This window comes from Aquarana catesbeiana, linkage group LG04 (assembly GCF_042186555.1).
Source record: "Aquarana catesbeiana isolate 2022-GZ linkage group LG04, ASM4218655v1, whole genome shotgun sequence".
In the NCBI taxonomy this organism is placed as follows: Eukaryota; Metazoa; Chordata; class Amphibia; order Anura; family Ranidae; genus Aquarana; species Aquarana catesbeiana.
In genome coordinates this window covers 657,721,733-657,748,982 of record NC_133327.1, presented here as the reverse complement: position 1 = coordinate 657,748,982, position 27,250 = coordinate 657,721,733, and the positions used below count along the sequence as shown (strand labels likewise).

At 44.3% G+C, this 27,250-nt stretch overlaps 1 protein-coding gene across 2 annotated transcripts in view; it reads right to left on the bottom strand.

The window, feature by feature from the left end:
• The window catches only part of SOCS5 (suppressor of cytokine signaling 5), a 240,537-nt gene that overhangs the window by 15,528 nt on the left and 197,759 nt on the right, over nucleotides 1-27,250 (bottom strand). For both annotated transcript variants that reach the window (XR_012244030.1, XR_012244031.1), the window contains exon 3: nucleotides 17,759-17,896. The gene's annotated coding sequence lies outside the window, so the exon portion shown is untranslated. The remainder of the gene's footprint in view (nucleotides 1-17,758; nucleotides 17,897-27,250) is intronic.

Genomic DNA, 27,250 nt, shown 5'->3' with positions numbered 1-27,250 from the left:
GCACTGTAAGCCGGACCTTCAGAGTGCATGTGCCGATGATGTTTTCGGCTGCATGCACTTTGAATATCTCCTAAAATGTGCAAGCTTAGGAGATATTCACCTTACCTACAGGTAAGCCTTATTATAGGCTTACCTGTAGGTACAAGTGGTAGTACAGAGTTTACTACCACTTTAAACCAAGGTTTCCATCCGAGTGCCCCCTTACATCAGGGTTCTCATCAGAGTACTCCTTGCATGAGAGGCCCCATCGGAACCCCTTCTTACCATCAGGGTCCCCATCAGAGTTCCCTCTTATAATCAGTGCCCCCATCGGAGTCCTCCACCTTTCTTCACAGTCCCTATCAGAGTCCTTCTTATCCGGGTCCCCATCAGAGTCTACCACTCCATCAGGGTTTTCTTCAGCGTTACCCCTTACATCAGGGTCCCAATCACCGTTATCCTTACACCAGAGTCCCTCTTACAACAGGGACGCCATCAGAGTCCTTCTTGAGTCCCCAGAGTCCCCATCACAGGCCCCCCTTACATCAGGGTCCCCCATAAGAGGCCCCCCCTTACATCAGGGTACCAAAAGAGGCCCCCCTTACATCAGGGTCCCCACCAGAGTCCTCCTTACACCAGGGTCTCCATCAGAATCCCTCCTTACATCAGGATTCCCAGCACAGTCCTCCCTTACATTAGGGTCCCTATCTAATCCCCCCCCTTACATCATGGTCCCCGTCAAAGTCCGCCTTACGTCAGGGTTTCCATCAGAGTTCCCCCTTACATCAGAGTCCCAATCACAGTTGCCCTTACTCCAGCGCCCCCTTACATCAGGGTCCCCATCAGAGTCCAACCCTTACATCACGGTCCCCATTAGAGTCCTCTTACATCACGGGTCCCATCAGAGTCCTCTTACATCAGGGTCCCTATCATAGCCCCCCCTTACATCATGGTCTCCATCAAAGTCCGCCTTACATCAGGGTTTCCATCAGAGTTCCCTGTTACATCAGGGTCCTGATCACAGTTGCCCTTACACCAAAGCCCCCTTACAACAGGGTCCCCATCTGAATCCTCCTTTCATGAGAGTCCCCATCAGAGCCCCTTACATCAGGGTCCCCAGCAGAGTCCCCCCTTATATCAGGGTCCCGATCACAGTTGCCCTTACTCCAGAGCCCCCCTTATATCAGGGTCCCCATCAGAGTCCCTGTTACATGGGGTGAATTGAAGCGAATCCTCAATCAAATCTTCAAGCTGTACACGTTAAGGATACCCCTCTGACCCTTGCCACGGGTTGATAAAATCTTGTAGAGGGTCGGATGTGGCCCTGCAGTTTAGAGACCCCTGATGTCAAGTATTATTCCATACTTCTCACTGGAAATGCATATTTAGCTTTTTATCTCTAAGAGCCCTTGCACACTGGGGCGGTTTGCAGGCGCTATTGCGCTAATAATAGCGCCTGCAAACCGCCCCGAAAGTGCCGCTGCTTTCATTCCAGTGTGCAAGCCCCGAGGGCTTGCACACTGGAGCGATGCGCTGGCAGGACGGTAAAAAAAGTCCTGCCAGCAGCATCTTCGGAGCGGTGAAGGAGCGGTGTGTATACCGCTCCTTTACCGCTCCTGCCCATTGAAATCAATGGGACGGCGCGGCTATACCGCCGGCAAAGCGCCTCTGCAGAGGCGCTTTGCGGTGGTATTTAACCCTTTCTCGGCCGCTAGCGGGGGGGTAAAACCGCCCCGCTAGCGGCCGCATACCGACGGTAAAACGCCGCTAATAATAGCGGTGTTTTACCGCCGATGCTGCCCCCGCCCCAGTGTGCAAGGGCTCTTATACATATACACTATATTAGTAAATAAAGTACTAGAGCGCTGCTATGTCAAAATAGTAATATAATGTGAAACTAGAACAGTTGCACCATTTAAATAGTGATCTCACACTTAACCTGTTTATATATTCTAAAAGAGAATGGTGCGCTAATTCAATCAATGCATGTATCCAAACACTCTATATTTCACCAAAGATATCAGCAACATACAGAAAAATAAAGTGAAACAATAGTGGTATAACACACACAATGGTGAACCCCAAACTCGCTCACCCATGTCTTTATGGACCTTGCTTTGTGTTCTGGTGCGCAGTCATGTTGGAACAGGAAGGGGCCATCCCCAAACTGTTCCCACAAAGTTGGGAGCCTGAAATTGTCTTGGTATGGTGACGCCTTAAGAGTTCCCATCACTGGAACTAAGGGGCCAAGCCCAACCCCTGACAAACAACCACAGACCATAATCCCCCCTCCACCAAATGATTTGGAAGAGTGCACAAATCAAGGTCCATAAAGACATGGATGAGTGAGTTTGGGGTGGAGGAACTTGACTGGCCTGCACAGAGTCCTGAACTCAAGCAGAGACTGTGAGCCAGGCCTTCTCGTCCAACATCAGCACCTGACCTCACAAATGCACTTCTGAAAGAAAGATCAAACATTCCCATAGACACTCCTAAACCTTGTGGACAGCCTTCCCAGAAGAGTTGAAGCTGTTGTAGCTGCAAAGGGTGGGCCAACTCAATATTGAACCCTACGGACTAAGACTGGGATGCCATTAAAGAGGAAGTAAACCCTGGTGGGTTTTTCTTGCTTTCTCCTTATCTGCAAAGTAAAGGCATAATGTGCTAGTATGCATCGCCCGGACGATCCCCAAAAGATGTCCGCTCGTGGTGAAACGCGTATGGTGGAGCCTCTGGCAGTGACGTCATCACGCCAGCCTCCCGCGACGGTGGTGAGACGAACGCTCTAGGAATAGGAGAAGTGAATAGAGACACCGCAGCTTTTATGTGATACAACCGCTTATGATGATACATCGTTCCTGTAAGTGCAAACTCTTTTTTAATAAATGATATTGAACAGACTTATTGCACTATGGAAGTTTCTATCTTTTATCTTTGAGCAACATTAGAAAGATCGGCTGGTCCGGATGATCTTAAGTTTTGGGGAGACGTTTAAATTCCCTGTGCTGGGCGAGACTGCTAGCAGCAGTCACAGCTTTTTGGTAAGCAAGCTACCTCACTTTTGTGTGATGACCTGAACACACGTTGCTTTTGCATTGGAAAGATTGGTGTCACAGCTTCTGTTTCCTGAAATTCACTTTTGTTTCTGTGGAGGCATATTGCTTATGGACTTTCTCATTGATCACTATGGGACATTGCTTTAGTTTTCCTCTTTTCCTTTTTTTAATTTTTTTTACATTTTTTTTTTCTTTTTTTCTATTTATTATTTATTTTTTGTTTTCACTTACCATTGCATGTATCATTGTTTGACTATTTCACAATTTATATTATCATAACGATATAATATTTTACATTAATATTAGCGCTGTACTCGCTGTGCTGTTTTTTCTACAACTTTCTCCCGACTGCATCTCTGGAGCTCAGCCACAGTGATCTTTGGGTTCTTCTTTACCTCTCTCACCAAGGTTCTTCTCCCCTTGATAGCTCAGTTTGGCCAGACGGCCAGCTCTAGGAAGGGTTCTGGTCGTCCCAAACGTCTTCCATTTAATGATTATGGAGGCCACTGTGCTTTTAGGAACCTTAAGTGCAGCAGAAATGTTTTTGTGACCTTGGCCAGATCTGTGCCTTGCCACAATTCTGTCTCTGAGCTCTTCAGGCAGTTCCTTTGACCTCATGATTCTCATTTGCTCTGACATGCACTGTGAGCTGTAAGGTCTTATATAGACAGGTGTGTGGCTTTCCTAATCAAGTCCAATCAGTATAATCAAACACAGCTGGACTCAAATGAAGGTGTAGAACCATCTCAAGGATGATCAGAAGAAATGGACAGCACCTGAGTTAAATATATGAGTGTCACAGCAAAGGGTCTGAATACTTAGGACCATGTGATATTTCAGTTTTTCTTTTTTAATAAATCTGCAAACATGTCAATAATTCTGTGTTTTTCTGTCAATATGGGGTGCTGTGTGTACATTAATGAGGAAAAAATGAACTTAAACGATTTTAGCAAATGGCTGCAATATAACAAAGAGTGAAAAATTTAAGGGGGTCTGAATACTTTCCGTCCCCACTGTACATGTTGACTCAATTATTACAATTTGTTAGGAAAAAAATAAAAAAAAGGCTTGTATTGGCATCCACCAAAAGTTATTAAGTTATTAAAAAGATTGATAGCAAAAAAAAAAAATTGTAACATTTGGCCAACAATCTGCTTAGCTCTAATGAAAAATGTTATAACTCATCCAATTGCTACACATAAAACGATATCCAGCTGTGTACATTGGGTCAAGTGAACTCACATGTTAAAATTTCTGTACATTTATATCTAAACCTAATAATCAGAGCAATCAAATGGTAATACATGAAGCCAACTTATAGTGCAACTAAACCCAAAACCAAAAATGTAGTACTGTATATTGCAGCCACCTAGTCCTTGGTATGGTGGCTGGATTTGTTTTCTTTTTCTCCAAGTTTATTTTTTTCTGCTAATCCTGCAAATAACACGCCTCCTGTCCCTGGGTGGCTACGTCACTCCTCCACTGTATCCATTAGGGCAGCCATGGTTGTCACCCTAGGCTGCTCTTCCGGTATAGACTACACACATGTCCATATCTCTTTGTCTCCATTACATGGGGGGGCGGCAATTGATAAATTCCATAAGATTGCTAGGAAGGAAGATATTCTTTAGTGCAGGTCACAGAAAGTGATAAGGACACTTCATTTCTAGAAACATCAACAGGTATTAGCTGAAAATGTTCTTAGCTTGAAAAAAAAAAAGAAACTGAATGAGACCACAAGATCTAAGGACCATAAGCTGCAACATAAACGTAAACTCACTTTGTCTCTTATGCTGTGTACACACGAGCGGTTTTGCTGTCGGAATAAACTCTGAAGGTTTCTCTGACGGAATTTTCGACGGAATTCTGCTCAAGCTGTCTTGCCTACACACGATCACACCAAAGTCCGACCGCCAAGAACGCGGTGACGTACAACACGTATGACGGGACTAGAAAAAGGAAGTTCAATAGCCAGTGCGCCACCCTTTGGGCTCCTTCTGCTAATCTCGTCTGAACACCATACAGATGAGCTGTTTTTCCGATAGTAATTAGTTCCGTTGGAAAAATATAGAACATGTTCTCAGTCTAAGTCCATCTGAATTTTCGACGGAAAAAGTCAGATGGGTCATACACACGGTCGGAATATACGATGAAAAGCTCCCATCGGACTTTTTCTGACGGACATTCCGCTCGCGTGTACGCGGCATAAGGCTAGGTTAACATATATGCGGGTTGAGAATGTGTGCATAATTGTGCGCGTTCCCGACCCGCAGGCAAAATTTGCTTCTCTTTTGCAGACATGTAGGGGGACCATTAATTCTTAATGGCACCCCCACACATCGGAAAACTTAGCACATTTTTTTGCATGTGCTAAACCACATGGTGCCACAGCACCATACAGGTCTGTGCGGCTGCGTTTCTAAAAAAAATGGGTTGGGGACTTTTTTCCCCGCATTTCCCGCAGGTACAGCAAATGAGTGGGCTGCCGTGCCCGCGCAAATGCACTTGCACAGACGTAAACCTAGACTAATCTGCTGATAGGTACAAAGGTCCAAAGAGTAGGTAAAATGCCCATTCCTATCACTATAATGGGCTGCTCCACTGCTCAATAGACAAGCCACTACCACCACTGCAGCTTCCAAATATGTTTGCAAATGTGTGCAACTAGGGCAGCCATCAGACATTTTGGGGGCCCCTTACACAGCTTTAGGTCTGCCCCCACCCCCCACCCTCCGGTCTGACCACCAACATTCCCCAGGGCCCGCCCACTGGCCATCTCACTAAACCCTCCCACTGGCCAGGGGTGTACACATGTTGCAGTCGCATCAAGAATTATACACCCTGTCAAACTTAACAGGTGTAGCGCTTGCCAAGCGTGATACATTCAAGTGAATGAGGCCGCTCTGCAAAAGCCCTGCATCTGTGTGCAATGCATGCAGTTGCAGCATGCTAGTGTGGGTTCCAAGGGGTTAAAGTAGGTGGTGAAGAGGCTATAAAATGCCTCCTCACTGCCTGTTTTAACCCCTTGTGCTGCACAAGGTTGCAGGGTGCTTGCAGAGCGGCCTCATTCACTTGAATGGATCACACTTGGCAGACCCTATACCTGTTAACTGTGACAGGGTGTAGAATTCCTGCTGCTTCTGCGACATGTGTACACCCCTGGCCACTGCAGTTAAACTGGGTGCGGTTTTCAGGTGGTAAAATCAGGGCTTAATTATGGGGGGGGGGTTCTACCCCCAAACTGAAAGAGGAAACAGGTCCTTACTGTCCTGAGTCCCCTTTCATAGTTGCCTTTTAGGGGACCCCTGGGATGAGGAGAGAGAGGGATCCCCTGGATGAGGACAGAGGAGGATGCCGTGGGATGAAAACAGTGAGGTGCCCCTGAGATGAGGACAGAGAGAAACCTGTGGAATGAGGACAAAGAGGGGACACTTGGATGAGGACAGAGAGGGGGCCCTGGGATGAGGACAGAGAGGGGGTCCTGGGATGAGGACAGAGAGGGGGCCCTGGGATGAGGACAGAGAGGGGGCCCTGGGATGAGGACAGAGAGGGGGCCCTGGGATGAGGACAGAGAGGGGCCCCTGGGAAGAGGACAGAGAGGGAACTTTCTCACATGTCCCATGCCCATTGATCCTCTGTGGCAGGTGGCATCTCTGTGATTTGGGGGGGGGGGGGGTAAGAGGAATTGTGCTGGGGGGGTGCTTTGGAAGGGGAGAGGACTTAAAATCCCCCCCACCCCCCCAGCACAAATCCTCCTACCCCCCTCTCCTATCACTCCACCATGTGTGCTGTGCATCCCTGTTACCTGGCCTACCCCTCTTCCTGGTTACTCTGTCCCCCTCCTATGTATCCATCCATAACCATACACAGTGACAGAGCTCAGATCGTCAGTGCGCCTTGCAGCAGTGCAATGTCCCTCCTCCTCCTGTCTGTCTAGCTAAGAACATTGGAGCCAAGGGGGAGGAGGATTCCTCAGTGAACTTGGTATGCAGGCTGTCAGAGGGGAGAGATGGTGGTGTCAGCTGAAACATAGAGGTGATCGCTGCGTGTGTGTGCCCGAGCACCCCCCCAAGAGATGCTGGGAAGATGCACGCCCCCTTCAGGCCAGCGCAATACAGCACAGACTCGTGGGGACGGAGTCTGATGGGACCCCCTGTGGCCCTGGTTGGGGCCCAGGCCCCTTGGGACACTCGGGCAATCTGTATTGGCTGTTCCCCACTGATGGCGGTCCTGTGTGCAACTAAAACCTCTGTTTTAACGTGAAATGTTATACAGGGTCAATTGTTTGTTTTTTGCAGGCTAGCTGGTAACAGTGCTAGCAAATGTTTGTCTGTTTGTGTTGTCCATTACCCTTCCATGTGCACCTAGCAGTAAAGGCTAGGTTAAAATTGGGATGTTTGCTATCTTTTTGTATAGTTTGTTTGCTGGATTTGGCATAGGGACACATTGGATGCCTACAGCTGCCATTGTGCTCTAGCTGGGCATCACTGTGCCTTTAGGGAGGAGTGGGCTCCCTCCAAGCAGACCTGTCCTTAAAGCAGAGCTCCACCCAAAAGGGAAGTTCTGCTTTTCCTGTTTGAGAAATTAAGCTTTTGGAGAGGAGGGGGGGAGTGGGTACCCGATTTTGACAGGTACTCGCTCCCACTTCCGCTCCGATCGCCTTCATTTCAGAAAGAAGAAACTGGAAGGAATTCAATCCTTCTTCTCAATGTCTATCCAAAACTAGAGCAGAAGACGGAGAAGGCAAAACATGTCAATTTCAGTAACACCATGAACAATACCTAGTTGAACCACTGTTCTTCTATTTGAAAAAGCAAACCTTTTATAGAATTAGAGATGACCCACTTTTATCTCACTCCGGGGCAGAAAAAAAACTATTTCTCAGTTTGTCATAAAACTGATCTTATTCTAACAAGCCCATAACCATTTTCACACTTCATCCCATTTCATTTCCGTGTATATTGTCTTTACATTTTTATAGCTTACCTCAGGAAACAAAGACACCGTTGCTAATCCATATTAATTACCTACTTCATTCCACAAAGCCGATGCGTTTTATGTGCTCCTTTTATAGAAAGTCTAGATTCCTTTAATCTACTGGCGTAACGCGTTCAAACTCTACTACTCAGCAACTCGAGTTTACATAAAGTTTTTATGGTGAAAGGACAGAATTATGCTCAGTTTATCAGGCAAAAGGTTTAGTCTGGAAATTGAAAAAAAGTGTTCCATTGGGATATCTGTACAAGGGATAGGTTAGATTTATTGCAGCATTTCTCAACCTTTTCTTGTGACACCCTTCAAAACAATGCATAATCTTAAAGAGGAGGTCCAGCCCCCCCACAAAAAAAAATTAAAGTCAGCAGCTACTCATACTGTAGCTGCTTACTTTTAATATCACGACACTTACCTGTTCTGCAATCCATCGGTGTCGGCACCCCAGCCAATGTTTCCATCGGCTCTCAGGTGCTGCCGCTGCCATTGCCTGTAATGGAAACTGGCAGTGAAGCCTTGTGGCTTCACAGCGGGTTCACTACTTTGCAGGCCCGATGCGCTTTCTGAATGGCCCGGCGCAGGGAAGGAGGAGGGGAGCCGAATTGCCTGCTGCGAGGTCTCCCGGAAGTAGGGACGGGTACCTGTCAAAAACAGGTACCCGCTCCCCCCCGAAAGGTGCCAAATATGTCACCGGAGGGGGAGAGGAGGCAAATAAGCGGAGCTTCAACGTTTGGGTGGAACTCCGCTTTAAGGTACCCAAGCTAAAATTTTAAAAACAGACAAAAGACATTAAAGGTTATTTATTAATGGAAAACCTGAGCCTGGGACGATGCATATAACAACCTTGATGAAATTAAATTCACATCTGAAGCTTCTTTACTATCAGAGATCTCCCATCACATCAGAGTCCCCCATCACCTTAGAGATCTCCCCTATGCATCACAGTTCCTCCCATTACAGGGTCAGCATGCCCTCTGTACATAATAGCCCTCTATCACATCACAATCCTTATACTCCTTATAAACCTTACACTGTCTTCCTTCATTTGGCAAAGTGTGTAAATTGTTGGCACTATATAAATCCTGAATAAATTATTATTATTATTATTATTATTATTATTATTATTAGGGCTTTTTCAGCTGGAACTTGGTGGAACTCAGTTCCACTACCTATGGCTCAGGCCCTCTGCTCTGGTTGGCTTCTGTGTTTATTAGGGATGGTCCAGATGTTCGAGTCCAACGTATAAATATGTATGTATATATATATATATATATATATATATATATACAGTGCAGTCAGTGTACAGTATATAATATAGTGTATTGAAATGGTTAAAGCGGAGTTCCAACAAAAAAAATAAATTAAAAATTAAAATACAAATACTGCAGCTGCTGACTATTAATAATCGGACACTTACCTGTCCCAGGGTCCAGCAATGCGGGGGGAACGAAGCCCCGCTCATCTCCCCCTCCTCTCTGCGGCGCCGGCATTGTCACTGTGGGCGCCCAGCTGTGGCTTCAGAGCCGGGCACACACTGCGCATGCGTGAGTCACGCTGTGACTGGCCGGGCAATCATCTGGGACCTGTGACATGTCCAAGATGATTACCAAGAGGGAGGGGGGAGAGGTGAACAAACTTTCAGCGCCGCGGTGCCTCGAGAGGAAGTGGGAGCTGAAACCATCTAAATAGAGGTTTTCCGCCCCCCCCCCCCCCCAAAATGACATGCCAAATGTGCCATGTCAGGGGGTCACCTTCCCTTAAAGCGGAAGTTCCATTTTTGGGTGGAACTCTGCTTTAAGGGGAAACCTATGACAGAATTTAAAAAAAAAACTGTGTGGGGTCCCCCCAAAATTCATACCAGGCCCTTTGGGTGTGGCATAGATTTTAAGGGGAGCGCCACGCCAACATTTTTTAAAAAATTGGTCGGGGTCCCCCCCAAAATCCAAACCAGACCCTTATCCGAGCAAGCAGCCTGGCAGGCCAGGAAAGGAGGGCGAGAAGCGAGCGCCCCTCCCGAACCATACCAGGCCGCTTTCCCTCAACATGGGGAGGGTGCTTTGGGGTCCCCCCAAAGCACCTCGTCCCCACAACCCTGGCCCGGTGTTTGTGGGGGTCTGCGGGTGGGGGGCTTATCGGAATCTGGAATCCCTGCAGATCCCGCCCCCCCAAGTGAATGGGTATGGGGTACATTGTACTCTTACGTATTTACTAAAAAAAAATGTCAGAGTAAAAACCACAATAGACAGTTTTTGACAATTCCTTTATTAAAAAAAAAAAAAAAAAAGTGTCCCGCAATGTCCATCCATCTTCAATCACGCCGCCCGACGGACACGAAAAATAGAAAAATGGGAGGCCTCCTGTTGACTGCTGTCTCTTGGCTGTGCCTATATAAGAGCTGTCACAGCCAAGATACAGCAGTCGCCGGGAGGCCTCACATGGAGGCATAGTTTTTTTGTTTTGTTTTTATATTTTTCGGGTCCGCCACATGATTGAAGGTTGATCGAAGACCGATACCCATTCACATAGGGGGGGGCGGGACCTGGGGGCCCCCTTGTTAAAGGGGGATTCCAGATTCCGATAAGCCCTTCCCAGCCCTTCCCCAGCAGACCCCCATAACCACAGGGCCTGGGTTGTGGGGATGAGGCCCTTGTCCCCATCAACATGGGGACAAGGTGCTTTGCCCCATGTTGAGGGCAAGCGGCCTGGTATGCTTCAGGAGGGGGGGGCGCTTGCTCGCCCCCCCCCCCATCTTGACCTCCAGGCTGCAAGCTCTGATAAGGGTCTGGTATGGATTTTTGGGGGAGACCCCACGCTGTATCTTTTTTAAATTTTGGCATGGAGTTCCCCTTAAAACCCATAGCAGGCCCGAAGAGCCTGGTATGTACTGGGGGGGGGGGGGGACCCACACCTATTTTTTCATAGAATTTTCATCTATATTGCTGGGAGCCGGCAATATATTACAGCCGCAAGCAAGTTTAGATTACATTTTTTTCTTTAAAAATGTCATTATTGCTGCGGCACTGTTCTACACATCACACAGATGTGCCACTTTACAAGCCGACTAAGGGGACCCCCATGCACGATATTTAAAGGAATATTTCTTTTTTATTGCTTCACTTTAAAGCGGGATTCCGTCCTAAAAAAAAAAAAAAAATTAAAGTCAGCAGCTACTAACACTGTAGCTGCTGACCTTAAATAAGTACTTACCTGTCCTGGGTGTTCGTGATGTCGGCCGCCCGAGGCCGACCCGTCCCTCGGCTCTCGGGTCCCAGCACCGCCATCCTAGGAAAGGGAAACAGGCAGTTGGGCCTTGCGGCTTCACTGCCAGTTTCCTACTGCGCATCCGTTCTGTGAATGGCCCCGTGGTGTTCTGGGAACACACACAGTTCCCAGAAGACAACTGGGCCGCTCATCGAGGAGAAGAACTCACCACGGAATAGGAAGAGGCAGGTTAGGAAGACTGCCTAGCAACAAGGATTTAAGTACGTTTAATTTTTTTTTTTTTTTTTTCAAATTTTTTTTTAAATTTTTTTTTAGGATTTTTGGTGATTTTTTTTTTTCAGGGTGGCCCTCCACTTTAAACATTATTAAAATCAATGCTCCTAAAAAAACAGTGGTTTTAAAAACTTTTTTTGCATTGATACATGTCCCCCAGGGAAGTACCTGGGTCCACATACACTTTTTATGGCAATAACTTGCATATAAGCTTTTAAAATGAGCACTTTTGATTTTTCATATTCGTGTCCCATAGACTTTAATAGGGTTTGCATATTCGCTTGAACTTTTTGCCTGTTCGCATGTTCTGGTGCGAACCGGGGGATTTTCGGCTCCTTCCTACTGTTTACCAGTGATAGCTTGTCTCCCAGTGGCTCCCACAGATCTGATATCCTGAGCAGCTCTCACCAAGTGCAGATTGGGGACAAGGGAGATGCAGGTGCCTGGGGTGCATTGCAGATGCCCACACCCCCCACTAGAAGATCTCCCCGCAAGTGAGAAAGGAGGAGCCACCTACGGTGTGTGGGCAGGTACGAGAGCAAGCTGGGTGCTTTAGCTTAATACAGCAACAAAAGTAGGATGTGGAAGATGGTGAGGGTTTTTAAGGGGGGGGTTGCACGCAGAGGTCAGAGCTGAAGAGGGGTGAAAGTAAAATGTGGATGGGTGATGCAGAGGTAAGCAGCTGTGGAAGAAGGCTGAACTCTGCACTACATAGCACATTTCTGGACTATGCACGTAGCGCACCCATGAATTCTGCACTATGTATGTAGCGCACCCCCAAACTCTACACATAGCACACCCCTGAACTCTGCACTCTGTATGTAATGCACTCTTGGTATTTAATCCCCCTTTAATACCCTCCCACTGTTAGTGAAATACGACCACACCCACTATTTGATGGGGTTTGTAGGGTGTGTATGGGGGAAGAGGGGTTTTGTGGGGTCGTGGTTGAGTTCCTGCACCTATTTTCTGAGAAAAAAAGCCCTGATCATTATTATTATTATTATAATACAGGATTTATATAGTGCCAACAGTTTGTGCAGCGCTTTACAAAGTGGAGGGGGACAGTACAGTTACATTTTAATTTGATATAAGAGAAATCAACTTTAATGTGCAACTGATCACTAGCCATTGTCTGTCTCTGTCAGTGGTGGCTGGTACTCAATATTTTTTTTTTGGGGGGGGGGGGGGGGGTAGAGAACAAACCTCCCCACCCATCGCGTTAAACTGAGTGAAACATGGCATTTCACGAGCAGGCCAGCCATTCTCTTATTTAAAGGATAACACTTGATAGCACTTATTTTGAATAAATGTAAAATACAAGAAGATGTTACTGGAATCAGTAAATGTAAAGATTTTTACTGAATTTTGTATTATAGCACCCTATGCTTCATGAAGTCTAGACCTGTGGGCAGGCCACTAAGACCCTGGCCTAGGCTGGCCCACACAATACAATCTGATTTTACAATCCCCTTTAAATTTACCAACACATATGTAGTATGAGGACCTATCAAAATTAAAATTTGTATACAGTCAGGTAGTTTAATTTATATCCAGTCAGAACCTCTTTTTGTACTTTCAAATTGCATACTGTACAGCCAATTAAGGGTTTTGCTTCAGGGTTCCATCAACAAGATTTTCACACCAAAGTATTCAGATCCATCAACCATTTTCCGCTACAAGGGGTCCTCTTGCTGTACAAAATCTAAACTGTAAAATCTTTAAAGCAGGACTTTAGAGAAGGACATATAAAAAAAAAGATTTAATCTGGATGGGTATCCATAAAAAAACGTGTATTTTGCATAGTTTATTTCTATATCAGCCTCCTGCAAATCTTCTTCACTGCAGACTCAGGCTGTGAGAGGAATTGGAAGCACTATAAGGCAATCCATAATATTCAAGTGAAAAACCTGCACTACCAAACTGTCAGATACACCCTCAACAAACTTTAGAAACAATAAGAAACGTGAATAAATACTGTTATGTGTTCCCACACCTAATGCCAAATATATATATAAAAAAAAAGTTCAGTGCAACCGTACGTTTCTTCTTATTCCATAAGTGTGAATATCAAAAATTACCCAATAAAATAAATACATATGTAACACAATTTTAAGTATCAATATGTGTTTCACTTTAAATAAAGTCCAATTTATCTGTGCTGAAGGTGCACAAAATATCCTTCTCTTATGTGATCACCTTTTGTGCTACACCACCCCTTGACGAAACGCATTGATCTGAGCCAGTGACATCACACACTTACCAGGATGTTCACACAAAAAGTAGAGATGATGCCAATAGATGGAATCCCAAAGGGGCGATTACACTATATTAATGCAATTTTACTACACTAGTTTAAAGTGCACTTTTATTGTGTGTGGTTTTCTTATATTCTTAATAAAAAGAGAGTGTATTAAGATATTTTGCACGATGATGACCTTGTGTTATTGTATTTTGAGCTATATATGACATAAGAGAGAGGTCACTCTTTTTCCTGGAGCCATGCATTGGAGTACATTAGGATTAATGGGTCAGTTGATGAATCTGGGGAAATCCATAATAAAGGCTTAATAACCCAATTAGAGGGGAAAGCGAAAAGTGACCTATTGTTTGTAGGTCAAGACACCAGCAGAGGTCGACCAATATGGGTTTTTCTCTGGCTGATGCCGATGCCGATATTTAGAAATCGCGGTGGCCGATGGCCGATATATGATGCCGATTTTTTTGGGCCGATATATTAGGCCAATTTTTTTTTTTTTCCCTTCATCTCATAAAATCTAACAGTTAGACCCCTTTCACACTGGGGTGTTTTTCAGGCGCTTTTGGGCTAAAAATAGCACCTGTAAAGTGCCTGTAAAACGGCTCCCCTGCAGTCTGTGTGAAACTCGAGTGCTTTCACACTGAGGCGATGCGCTGGCAGGATGTTAAAAAAAAGTCCTGCAAGCGGCATCTTTGGAGCGGTGTATACCACCACTCCTGCCCATTGAAATGAATGCGCACCGCTGCCGAAGCGCCTGCAAAGCGTTTCGGCAGCAGTGCTTCAGGGCGCATTTAACCCCTTCCTCGGCCGCTAGCTGGGTTATAAGTGCCCCGCTAGCAGCCGAATAGCGCCGCTAAAATGACGGTAAAGCGCCGCTAAAACTAACAGCGTTTTACCGTCAACGCATGCCCGCTCCAGTGTGTAAGCAGCCTTAAGTAATAAGTGATACAGAAATTTTTTTACATTTAAACATTTATTAAACAAAACAAACCTCCAATCAGTTTACTTGTATGTATAATTTAGATTAAAAAAAAAACTATATCTTAAATATTAAATACACAAAAACAGGTAATTAAAACTTTTGGATGAAAAAAATGGGCTAACTTTACTGCTTTTTTATTTTTTATTTCATTAGTGTATTTTTAAAAAAAAAATTGCGTTTGAAAGACCGCTGCACAAATACTGTGTGACATAAAATATTGCAACAACCGCTATTTTATTCCCTAGGGTCTCTGCTAAAAAAATATATATAATGTTTGGGGGTTCTAAGTGATTTTCTAGCAGAAAATACAGGATTTTTACTTGTAAGCAACAAGTGTCAGAAAAAATGTAGTCTTTAAATGGTTAAACTGAGAACTCCTCCACACAGAGTTCAGAACCTGAACCTGAAGAGATACAATGTTTCTTCTTATCAGATTTGGCAGGCTGCCCAGGGTGGAGAGAAGCAAACTTCAGACAACTTGCACTGACTTCTATTACAGAAGTCACTTGCAAGTCCCTCTGAAGTTATAATCGGCTTTTTTTATCAAGTAAAAAAAGCCAAATATCAGCCGATATATCGGTTGACCTCTAGACACCAGGTGAGCATTTGGTGTGACAGGTGGTAGAGCACAAAAGGTGGTCACATAAGAGGAGGATATTTTCTGCACTGTGGAACACAGATAAATTGGACATTATTTAAAGTGATACACATATGGACACTTAAAATTGTGTTAAATATATATACAGGGCGATTCATAAAGAAGTATACACAGTTTCCAGATGCTGTAAAACAGTAACAGTCCTTATGACTTGTGATCCAGTTCCCAGCTGGTTGTTGCTGCAGCACCCAAACCCTTGAGAGCTTTTCCAGGAATGTGTGCGATGGGAATATGGAGTACTACAGTAACAGTTGAAGACAAGGACCACAACTGCGAATCGTTAGGTAGATGTACTCATAAAGTTTTTATCTCACTACTGAGGGAATTGACGTAGGAGATGTGTCACATGACTAGTCAGTCCAAATGGCAGTGTCTGCAATGTAGAAGGCATTTTGTGTTCTTGAATTGAGCAAAACAGAATCTGTAAGTGTTGTGCATTGGCATTTTTGATCACAATTCGGGAACAGAACCTCCAACCAAAAAAATCTATATGTTAAGTCTTCGGTTGATGCCGCAGTCCTAGGACAACAGTGACAACTTTATTATCCACGTGCTGGACACAGTCCTGGTGACCTGGTTGGTCCCTGTCCATTGTGGACTTTGAAATGCTTTTAGGAATGACTTTTTTGTGAGTATACACTCTTTCTTTTTCTACCAATAAACATCACGTGGGTAATGCACAAGGTTGGTGCGCCCTCTTTTCGTTTTCTCCACAGTGTTCCCATTGGGTTTCCCCCAACTCTTGGACGGCTGCAAGGTCTGTGCATTTAGCCGGAGCCATAGAGATCCCAGGCAACATCCACCTCCCTCACATCACTTTTGAGCGCAGGAGATTTTGTCTGTCCTTAGTTAACTTTATTCTCAAGTTGGATAATGCACCACCACACTGGTCAGCTGATGTACCAAGTTACCTTGATGAACATCTTCCTCACCAATGGATTGGACAAGCCGCGGACTACAACATGCCACTGACCCAAAGGCCACCCAGAAGTCCTAACTTAACACCTAGTGACTTTTTCCTGTGGGAGTACGTAAAGAACAAAATATTCACCATTCCCCTTCCTGTTGATCCAGCGGAGCTGAAACAGAGTATCACAGCCACTATCATTGCACTTGATTTAGATATCTTAACCTCCCTGGCGGTATGATTATTTCAGATTTTTGCGTCTCAAAGCGGTACAATTATTTTGCATAGAAATTTGGCATTTTATATTGTAGGCCTGTAATTCTTAACAATAACACACTTAGATCTGTCCACCAAGAGTCTAGTAGATATCCCGGGTATGATGAAGTTTGAAACACAAAATCGTAAATTATAATATAATAAATAAATATAAATAATTAAAAATAATAATAATATAATAATAATAAAATAAAATTCCCCACCATTCACTATCACTCAATTCTGCAAGTGTTGTAATTTACTATCGCTGTTTTCTAGCTGGTCTAAAGCCACTTTTGACGTAAAGGGACACTTTTTGGTTGCTATGGACAATCTCAGGTTTCCAGGCAGAAAGAACAGTATATATATATATATATATATATATATATATATATATATATATAAAATATAAAACTGCATGCAGGGCATGGGCCAAAACACTGGGGACAGGAGGGAAGTGAAATGATTTCATAAAGTACTGTAATCTGTAAGATTACAGTACTGTATGTGTTATGTTTTTTACATTTTTTTTAATTTGCCGTCAGGCCCCGCCCCCGTGCGTTGCGACGCTCGCAGGGAAAGGAAGCCTGGCACAGAGAGGCTTTGGGCAGAGGACGGACCCGCAGACACAGCGGGGGGGGGACATCGCAGGATCCTGGGGACAAGGTAAGTAACCTGCACCAGGATCCTGAGATGTAATCCCGAGTGTGGCTCGGGGTTACCGCTAATGGTGCTGAAATTTAACCCCGAGCCACACTCGGGAATACCGTCAGGGAGGCTACCTCGTGTTTGGGCGGAAATGGATTACCAGTTCGATGTGTGTTGTGTGACTAAGGGTGTGCACATAGAACATCTATGACTGTCTCCCAAAAACTTAGAACATTCCCCTACAATTTTGTTACAGGTAACAAAAAATATCTTACATTGTTCTTGTATTATAGTGCATTGAAACTGTATACTTCTTTATGAATCACATTGTATTTATTTTATTGGGGTTTTTTTGGTTTGTTTTTTTATTCAGAAATATACATTTGGAATAAGGAGAAAATTACAGTTTGTCTGAACTTTTAAAAAAATATTTATTTACTGTAAGGCAATCAGTGTCCTACTGCATTGCATTGTGGCAGTCTAACACTGGCAGCTTGCTCACAAGAGAAGAGAGTAGAAAGATTACCTCATCAGTAAGCTATTGCTTCTTCATTGTCTAACCACAGGCTGGAGCAGGTCCTTGACCAAAGCCGAACCGCTTGTTTGCACTGAAAAAACACGTGGTGAGGAACTTGACTTTCATGTTTGGAAGGAGTGCTTGAAACTAGATGAAAAAAAGAAAACATAATTTGCCAAGTAAGAAAGTTTCATATGCATTTTCAACTGTCAATTAAGGATTCAGTGTTAATGAATCACCTAACCTTTCCAAGCAAATATACATTTATATCTTGAAATAGTGATTAACACAGCATTATTGTCATAAAATGGTTATATGGGAAATAAAAGTTTAACTCTATCCACTAAGGGAGTGATGTTCAAGTAAGTGGCTCATTAACTTCCACAGGCACACCAAAGCTGCATCATCTGAACTGAATAGTGGAAAAGAGCTCCTCTGAGATTGACCAACTGGTTCTTTAGATAGCTTTTGGCTTTTCTGGACTTATGTAAACTCTCTAAAATCACAGATTCCATCCACTAGCAAAGAATTCCAGGTGACTGCAACTTTGCTCTAGAGCAAGATTAGCCAATTTTTGGTCCCCAAGCTGCTGAGGCCCATGAGGCACTGAAAGACTCTTACAGCCACAAGCATGACTTCAAGAGGTATGAAGGGCAGGGATGTACTGGCCATCGGGACTACCGGGAGATTCCCGGTGGGCCGATGGCTCAGTGGGCCAGTTTCAGAGACAGGGAAGGAGAGATACATAGCGCCAAATGTAGCATTAAAACAACTTTTAATCCACTTAAAAAACGTTACTGACAAAGTAGGGTGAAAGGCATTGAAACACTGGCAAGAATCCAGGCTTGTCAACAATTTGAATTATTATTATTATTATTATTATTCAGGATTTATATAGCGCCAACAGTTTACGCAGCGCTTTACAATATAAAAGGGAGACAATACAGTTATAATACAATACAATACAATACAATAGGATTAAGAGGGCCCTGCTCAGAAGAGCTTACAATCTAATAGGGTGGGGCAGGTGGTACAAAAGGTTGTAACTGTGGGGAATGAGCTGGTGGAAGTGGTAGGAGATTAGTTGGAGACGTGATAGGCTTTCCTGAAGAGATGAGTTTTCAGGGATTGCCTGAATTAGGAGCGGCCACCGGGAACCGATCGGGCCAGTAGATGCAGAGCGCATCGGTGTGTACTACTACTTCCTGGTGGCGGAGGAATGATGGCCTGAAGGATGCGTCACCTCCCACATCTTGCATCATTTCCGGATGATGACATCACGTCCGCCCCATCATGCGTTCCACCGCTACCCGGAAGTAGTAGTACACACCGATGCTCTGCATCTACTGGCCCGTTCGGTTCCCGGTGGCGGCTCCTAATTCAGATCACAGTGTCTCAATGCCTTTCACCCTACTACCTTTGTCAGTAACGTTCTTTAAGTGGAATACAAGTTGTTTTAATGCTACAATTGGCGCTGTGTATCTCTCTCTCCTCCCCTGTCACGTTGTGTGTTGGGGGGGTTACAGAGCTGGGTTGGAGGTGCCCATCAAGTCATGTAGTAGCACTGCATCTGCCATCTGGTGACAAGTGACTTGGCAGGATACAGGCGACGGGGCAAGTGATATGCGGCATCTGGTGGCAGGCGACGTGGCAAGTGACAAGCTGCCTCTGCTGACAAATGACGTGGCAAGTGACGTTTTGCATCTGGTGGCAGGTAACGTGGCAAGTGACATGTGGCATCTGGTGGCAGGCAATGGTGGCAAGTGACATGCAGCACCTGGTGGCAGGCGACGTGGCAAGTGACACGCTGCATCTGGTGGCAGGCGACGTGGCAAGTGACACGCTGCATCTGGTGGCAGGCGACGTGGCAAGTGACATGCTGCATCTGGTGGCAGGCGATGGTGGCAAGTGACATGCAGCACCTGGTGGCAGGCAATGTGGCAAGTGACATGCAGCATCTGGTGGCAGGCGACGTGGCAAGTGACAAGCTGCCTCTGCTGACAAGTGATGTGGCAAGTGACGTTTTGCATCTGGTGGCAGGTAACGTGGCAAGTGACATGCGGCACCTGGTGGCAGGCGACGTGGCAAATGACAAGCTGCCTCTGCTGACAAGTGACGTGGCAAATGACATTCTGCATCTGGTGGCAGGCAACGTGGCAAATGACAAGCTGCCTCTGCTGACAAGTGACGTGGCAAGTGACATTCTGCATCTGGTGGCAGGTAACGTGGCAAATGACATGCAGCATCTGGTGGCAGGCGATATGGCAAGTGACAAGCTGCTTCTGCTGACAAGTGCCGTGGCAAGTGAAACACTGCATCTGGTGGCAGGCAACGTGGCAAATGACAAGCTGCCTCTGCTGACAAGTGACGTGGCAAGTGAAACACTGCATCTGGTGGCAGGCGATGTGGCGAGTGAGGTGGCAGGTGACACACTCAAGGCTCCCACTGATTCTGCATTATGGTGAGTTGAACTATTTCATGTTATATTACAATGTAATAATAGAAATAATGCGCTTCAATCATCCTGACACCATATGAACCATGGTGCCGAGAAGATTGAAGCGCCAACACCAGGTGTTTGGAGTAAAGTGGGCTGGTCTGGATGAAGTCCAGGGCCAAATTTTTGTCCCAGTCCAGCCCTGATGAAGGGATTTGTAGTTTTACCACAGCTGGAGGACCAAAGTTTGCCTACATCTCCATAGAGCTCCATGGAGTTGAAACGCTTCAGTTATACAACGCTCAACTTCATCTGTACAATCAACACATTGTTCTGCCCTCCCATGCACCCCCAATATTGACCCATCAACATGATGGTCCAACAAACTAACCCCTGGTGAGACATGGGGCATGAAAAAAGTCTGGCAAAGTGACAATTTCCTAGATTAAGTCAATATTTTCATAATAGATTGCCCTGAGGAGGCTTGATTTTGGTGAATTTGTTGGTTTGAAAGCTGTAAAGTGTATGTTCACCGTAAGGAAGATTTTTCAAAAATCCATTATGCAAAATACTATCCTCCTGTTGTAAATGGTGAAAGTCCTCCCATTACAAATGCAGCTGTTGGGGGGTTGCTCCAGAAAATGTACTGGCCTCCCAATTTCTCCTTAATCCAACATTTGCAGGACAGGATAAGCATCACAATAATGTGTCCCTGGTGGCTGCTCCGTGCCATTTGAACTGCGCATAAGTACAGTCTTCTTCTATACCTGAGCACAGGAAAGGAGTGGCCCGAGCAGCCACTAGGAGGCGCATTATTGTGATGTTCAGGCCTCCTAACAGCCTAATCTGTAATAAGAGGACCTTCACCGTTTACAACAGGAGGAACCATGGTATGTTCTATTTATTGGATATAGAATTGCATAACAGGGGTTTGAAAAATCTTAAACTTTAACAGAAGTAGATGTAAATCACTGAACAGCCCCATCCGTAGGTGGAGTTTAACCCTTTTCAGAAGAACTTCTTCAAGAAAGAACATACGACAACCTAATCACTGTATTATGTAAGTCCCCCAGTCAATTTTATATCTCAATATTAGTGTCAGTATCATTCAAGGACTAATAATGGACTTGCATCCAAAGATTCTGTTTCTCTGCTGTCTGCAATTAAGAGAGACCGTGAAACACAACACTTCAAAACCAGACAGAATACTCAAGGTAAAATAATACAGCAGTTAATGGGATTGTGAAGCACCATACTAAATACATTTTTGTTTCTGCCCAGACAAGGAATTTTGCAGGACTCTGAGCCCAAATGTAGAAATAATCCCAGCAGAGAGCTTACTTTCATGTCATAACAGCTTCCAAATGTTTGCTTGGACTCCAAATAAAATCTATTAGCTGATGAGTTTACTTAGTTTTTACTGGTAATAACTTTGAAAAAAAAATCTTAGACCTCCAGCTTTTTTAGTTAGCTTAGTGTTGCCTTAGATTTAAAGGTGTACTGCTATTTATATAGAAAAAATACTTTATATAACAGTTTCGAATTTGATCTTATCAATGTAGGAAGAAACGTGCACTTGTCTGCTTCTTTTCCCCAAGAATATGCATAAGGAATCCTACTCACTTACAGTCATGGCCATGCTCCTCCTTCCACCCTTGGCTGCTAGGACTCTAGCGGCTGGGCTGCCCAGCGCCATTGGTTGCTAGGACACATGCATCTGGGCAGGATAGGCTTCACCTGGCTATTTTTCATCATCAGAGAAGCTTCTGGCAACACGGGTGGCAGAAGAGATATTTACTATTTTCTTTGAAATGCTATATCAATTTGAATGTTAACAACAGGGTTGTTTTAAGTTAGCACTAAAGTAAAAAATAAAATGCTCAGGGGTAGAGTTTTTTGGTAGAGGGTGTGTCTTTTCTGGCAGAAAATGACTTTTCCTTTTTTTTTTTTTTTTTTAACCATTTTTTGTGTATACTGGTGGACTGGTTGGTTGCTAGGACTCTGGCGGCTGGGACACCCAGCATCAAAGGTTGATAGGACGCATGCAGCCAGGCAGGACAGCATCACTGGTGGTTCAGGGGGCTGAAACATACACAGGGGATGAATGTGCACTGAGGTTGGCATGTCCAGTATGGACACTCTGATCTCACTGCTGCCCTTCCCTTGCACTGTGTCTCCATTAATGCTGGCTGAGGTGGCCACCTCAATTAGCCTCGTGAGTAGCATGGCCCTGCCTACAATCATGCTTCTCTAACGTGTTTACTGTACAATGTCATGCAGCATTTGCTTATGTCAATGGCGGCCCGTCCACACAGGGCGCAGGGGCGCCGCCCCCCCTAGTTTATGCGCCCAGCCCTTAATCTACTTGCAGAGTGCCGGACACATAGATTTCAATGGGTTTTTTTTTTTTGAAGCACATGATTATAGCCTGAGGCTCTAAATGGCTTCAAAATAGGGTGGGCTCACGGCGAAGAACACTGTGCCCTGAGCCCACCCAGTTGTGTAACAATAGCAAATTAATATTCTCTATTGTTTTCCTAAATCTCCTCCCGGCCAATCCGGAAGCTGGTCTTGAGACCCGATTGGCCGAGAGGAGAAGCGATCATATTGGCCGCTGAGGAGGAGGAGACACAGTGGAAGCCGCCGAGCAGGAGACACAGAGGAGGAGTCGCAACACCGCGACCTAGATGGGGTACGTGCGGGGTTTGCTGATCGACCGACCGAACGGGGGGGCAGCCACCACTGGCCTATGGGTATATTTGGCCACAGTTTACTTGAATGAAAAGCCTATCTACAGCCTCATAGACTAACACACTTGAAATGAATGGAGCCGGTGATATGTATGTTCAGATACCACTAGGAGGATTTTGGGCTGGGGCTGCGCAGCCCTGGGTACACAAAGAAGACCGCAGAGGACTGGGGTTGTAGGGCAAGAACGGTCTATTATGAAAGTGTCGGGGGGAATAAAGGAGGAGTACTAACAATGCATTAATCTGTCAAAGGGTATTGCATCTTATTATTACATTTAAAGGTATTATTGTAACATTTCACTGAAAATAATTTTTAACAGGACCTTCAATATTTTACTCACTTTTTTTTCCATATTTTGATTTTTGCATTTCATACCATATTCTTAATGCTTGCTATCTGTATATCAGGTAAAATGTTGAGATAAGCTCGGTCATCTCTTTTAAAGCAATGGTCTCCAAACTTTGGCCCAGGGGCCAGATGTGGTCCTTTGTTTGCCTTTCTCTGGCCTTTGGGGCACTATTTATGCTACTGATACGAGACACTATTTTGCCCACTGGCAACAATGGGGCATAATTCCTGCCAGTGACATATACAATGGGACACTATTTCTCCCACTGACACCAATGCTGGGGCTATCCCCCCCACTGTTACCAATGATGGGTCGCTATTTCTTCCATTGACACCAACAATTGGGCACTCTTCCTCCCACTGATGCCAAAATGATGGGGCACTATTCCTTCCATTGACACCCACAATGGGGCACTATTCCTTCACCTACTCTCACTGATATGATACCAGAAAAAAATTCTATTCCTGCTGGCTACCTTAAGGACTGAAGGACACTAAACTGGCCCTTTGTTTAGAAAGTTTGGAGACTCCTGATTTAAAGCAACCTTTTGCAACATTTGTACCCCAGAGGAACCTTCAAAACTTTTTAGGTCTCAGAGAACCCCTGCTCAAATCAGTTCGTTGAGGCTCAGTATGAAATATGCCACATTTTTTTTTCCTTTAGATTTACCAAAACCATATAATATGAGGTCAAACCTCAACACTTTCAATTTGTATGCAATCAGGCAGGCCCTGGCACTACATAGTTGAAGGTAAATCTAAAGGAAATCAAACAACAAAAGTTGTGTAGTGTGTATCCAGCTTTACATTGGTGGTCATTTGTAAGAACTTCCCCTTAACAGTGGTAGTCCAATTGACCTCCTAAAATGTTCTCCGGTGTCATGCAAAATATGTAGGCACTGTTAAATGGGAGGTCAGTCAGTCAGTCACAACTCACAATAAGGAACCCCTAGAAGACTCTGGAGGAACCTTATGCCGCGTACACGCGACCGGACTTTACGGCATACTTGGTTCAGCGGACCGGAGTCCGTCGGACAATTCGATCGTGTGTGGGCTCCAGCGGACTTTTTTTTCCCCAAAAGTTTGACGGACCTAGAGATGAAACACGTTTCAAATCTTTTCAACGGACTCGAGTCCGGTCGAAAAGTCCGCTCGTCTGTATGCTAGTCCGACGGACAAAAACCGACGCTAGGGCAGCTATTGGCTACTGGCTATCAACTTCCTTGTTTTAGTCCGGTCGTACGTCATCACATACGAATCCGTCAGACTTTGGTTGATTGTGTGTAGGCAAGTCCGTTCATTTGGAAAGTCCGTCGTAAAGTCTGTCGAAAAGTCCGCAGTACAAAGTCTGCCGTAAAGTCCGCTCGTGTGTACGCGGCATTAGGGTTCCACGAAACCCTGGTTTAGAATGGCTGCTTTGGGAGACAACTGGTTTTTAATCAGATCAGTCCTGACCCACAGACGTAGACCCCATACACACTATTAGATTTTCTGCAGATTTTTGTCTTCAGATTTACCAAAACATGTAGTGCAAGGGCCTGCCTGACTGCATACAAATTGAAACTCATTTTATATGGTTTGGTAAATCTAAATACAAAAATCTGCTGAAAATCTAATAGTGTGTATGGGGTCTAACTAAGTAGAGTCCACATTTCAACCAAGTAAACAAAGCTGCCCCTGCAGTGTATATTTTCATACACAGAAGCCTACCCTTAAGGCACACGGTCAGAAAATCTGAAGTTAGCCTCCCTGACGGTATTCCAGAGTGTGGCTCGGGGTTAAATTTCAGTCCCATTAGCGGTAACCCCGAGCCACACTCGAGATTACATTGCAGGATCCTGGTGCGGCGTTACTTACCTTGTCCCCGGGATCCTGCGATGTCCCCCGCTGTGTCTGCGGGCTCTGTCTCCTCCGAAGCCCCTCTGTACCAGGCTCCGTTCCCTGCGAGCATCGTGGTGCACGGGGGCGGAGCCTGGCGGCAAATTCAAAAAAATGTACAAACCATAACACATACAGTACTGTAATCTTACAGATTACAGTACTGTATGAAATTATTTTACATCCCTTTTGTCCCCAGTGCTTTGGCCCATGCCCTGCATGCAGTTTTATGTTATATATACTGTTCTTTCTGCCTGGAAACTGGAGATTGTCCATAGCAACCAAAAAGTGTCCCTTTACATCAAAAGTGGCTTTAGACCAGCTAGAAAACAGCGATAGTAAATTAGAACATTTGCAGAATTGAGCGATAGTGAATTGTGGGGAAATGTATTTTATTATTATTATTATTATATTGTTATTTTTTTTTTAATTATTTATATTTATTTATTATATTAGAATTTATGTTTTTGTGTTTCAAACTTCATCATACCTGGGATATCTACTAGACTCTTGTTTGGACAGATTTAAGTGTGTTATTGTTAAGAATTACAGGCCTACAATATAAAATGCCAAATTTCCATGCAAAATAATTGTACCGCTTTCAGCACCTAAAATCCGAAATAATCATACCGCCAGGGAGGTTAAATTTCGTCCAATTTTCTGATCGTTAGTACGCTGCTTTTGACAGCCGATTACGAATTTTCGGCAGACAAAAACTGGATGTGCAGGCTCCAAAATTTTTGTCTGATGTGACCACAACGTCCGATTTTCTTTTCATTGGTACGGTTTTCTGCCAAAAAAAAAATCTGAAGAGCAAGACTAGGCATGCTCAGAAATGAAAGAACACATACAAAACAATTCAACACGTTACGTCACTTCTGACGTTGAATCTGAAAATTTTCTGATGGCTAGTAAGTACCCTCTTCTCTTTCGATTTAAGACTAGCATCCAACAAAAAACTGACAAAAATTCGTCCAATAATCTGACCGTGTGTACAAGGCTTTACCCTTACCTTAGGTTAAAGTAATTTATATTACGTTAGTATAAAATAAAGGGAGTTACAAAATTATCCAGGACAAGAGGATTATGAGGGCTCTGCTCCTAAAGGTTTACTTTCTAAAAACTGGTAGGGGGCAAGCGATACAAAAAAATATATATATATAGATATCTATATATATATATATATAGATCTATCTTTTTATCTATCTAGATCGATCTATCTATTTATCTATCTAGATCTATCTATCTATCTATCTATCTATCTATCTATCTATCTATCTATCTATCTATCTATCTATCTATCTATCTATCTATCTACACACACACTGATCAGCCATTACATTATGACCACCCACCATAACCCATCAAAGCGTGGACTCCACTAGGTATGCTGTGGTATCTGGCATCAAACCTTCAGTAGCAGATTCTTTAGGTCCTGTAAGTTTACCTTTTATGCTTTCAAACTCTTGTATCTCCGTATTGCTTTTGTCGCCTACTTATCTAATCTAGATGATCATTTTTTTTCTTTCTTTAAGTATTACCACTATATCGTGTTCTATGGTTAGAAAATGATAGTGTCCCTTTAAACTTTTGTATTCAAGATCTCAAATCATCTGCAGCTCTATACAACACAATCTGTTAACATTACAAATGCTGCAATGAGTCACATATGAGTACTTACAGACATTCTGCTCCGTCTCTCTACATTACTCCTACGCTGGAGTCTGGAATTTGCATAAAATGACTCCACAGAGACAAAAATGCCATAAAAATACAGCCGAGACAAGGCTATACGGCTGAATTTACATACTTATAATATTACACATCTCTCTGTCACTTAATCACCAAGAAGAGGGCACTTGGACATGCGGGAGTAAATTGATCAAATAAAAGAGCTTCTTCCCAGCGAGACTCACACCTCTGTACTTTATCTGCGTGTTGAGTAGTCATTTCAGGCAGCAAGTGAGAGCATTCAGAGAGCTACCAATAAAATCCAGAAGATGCTGCAACTGTGTCAGAAAAGTGACTCACTTTACCGTAATTTTACCTATTTACCAAACACAGTTCTATAGAGGGTTGGCGGGCCG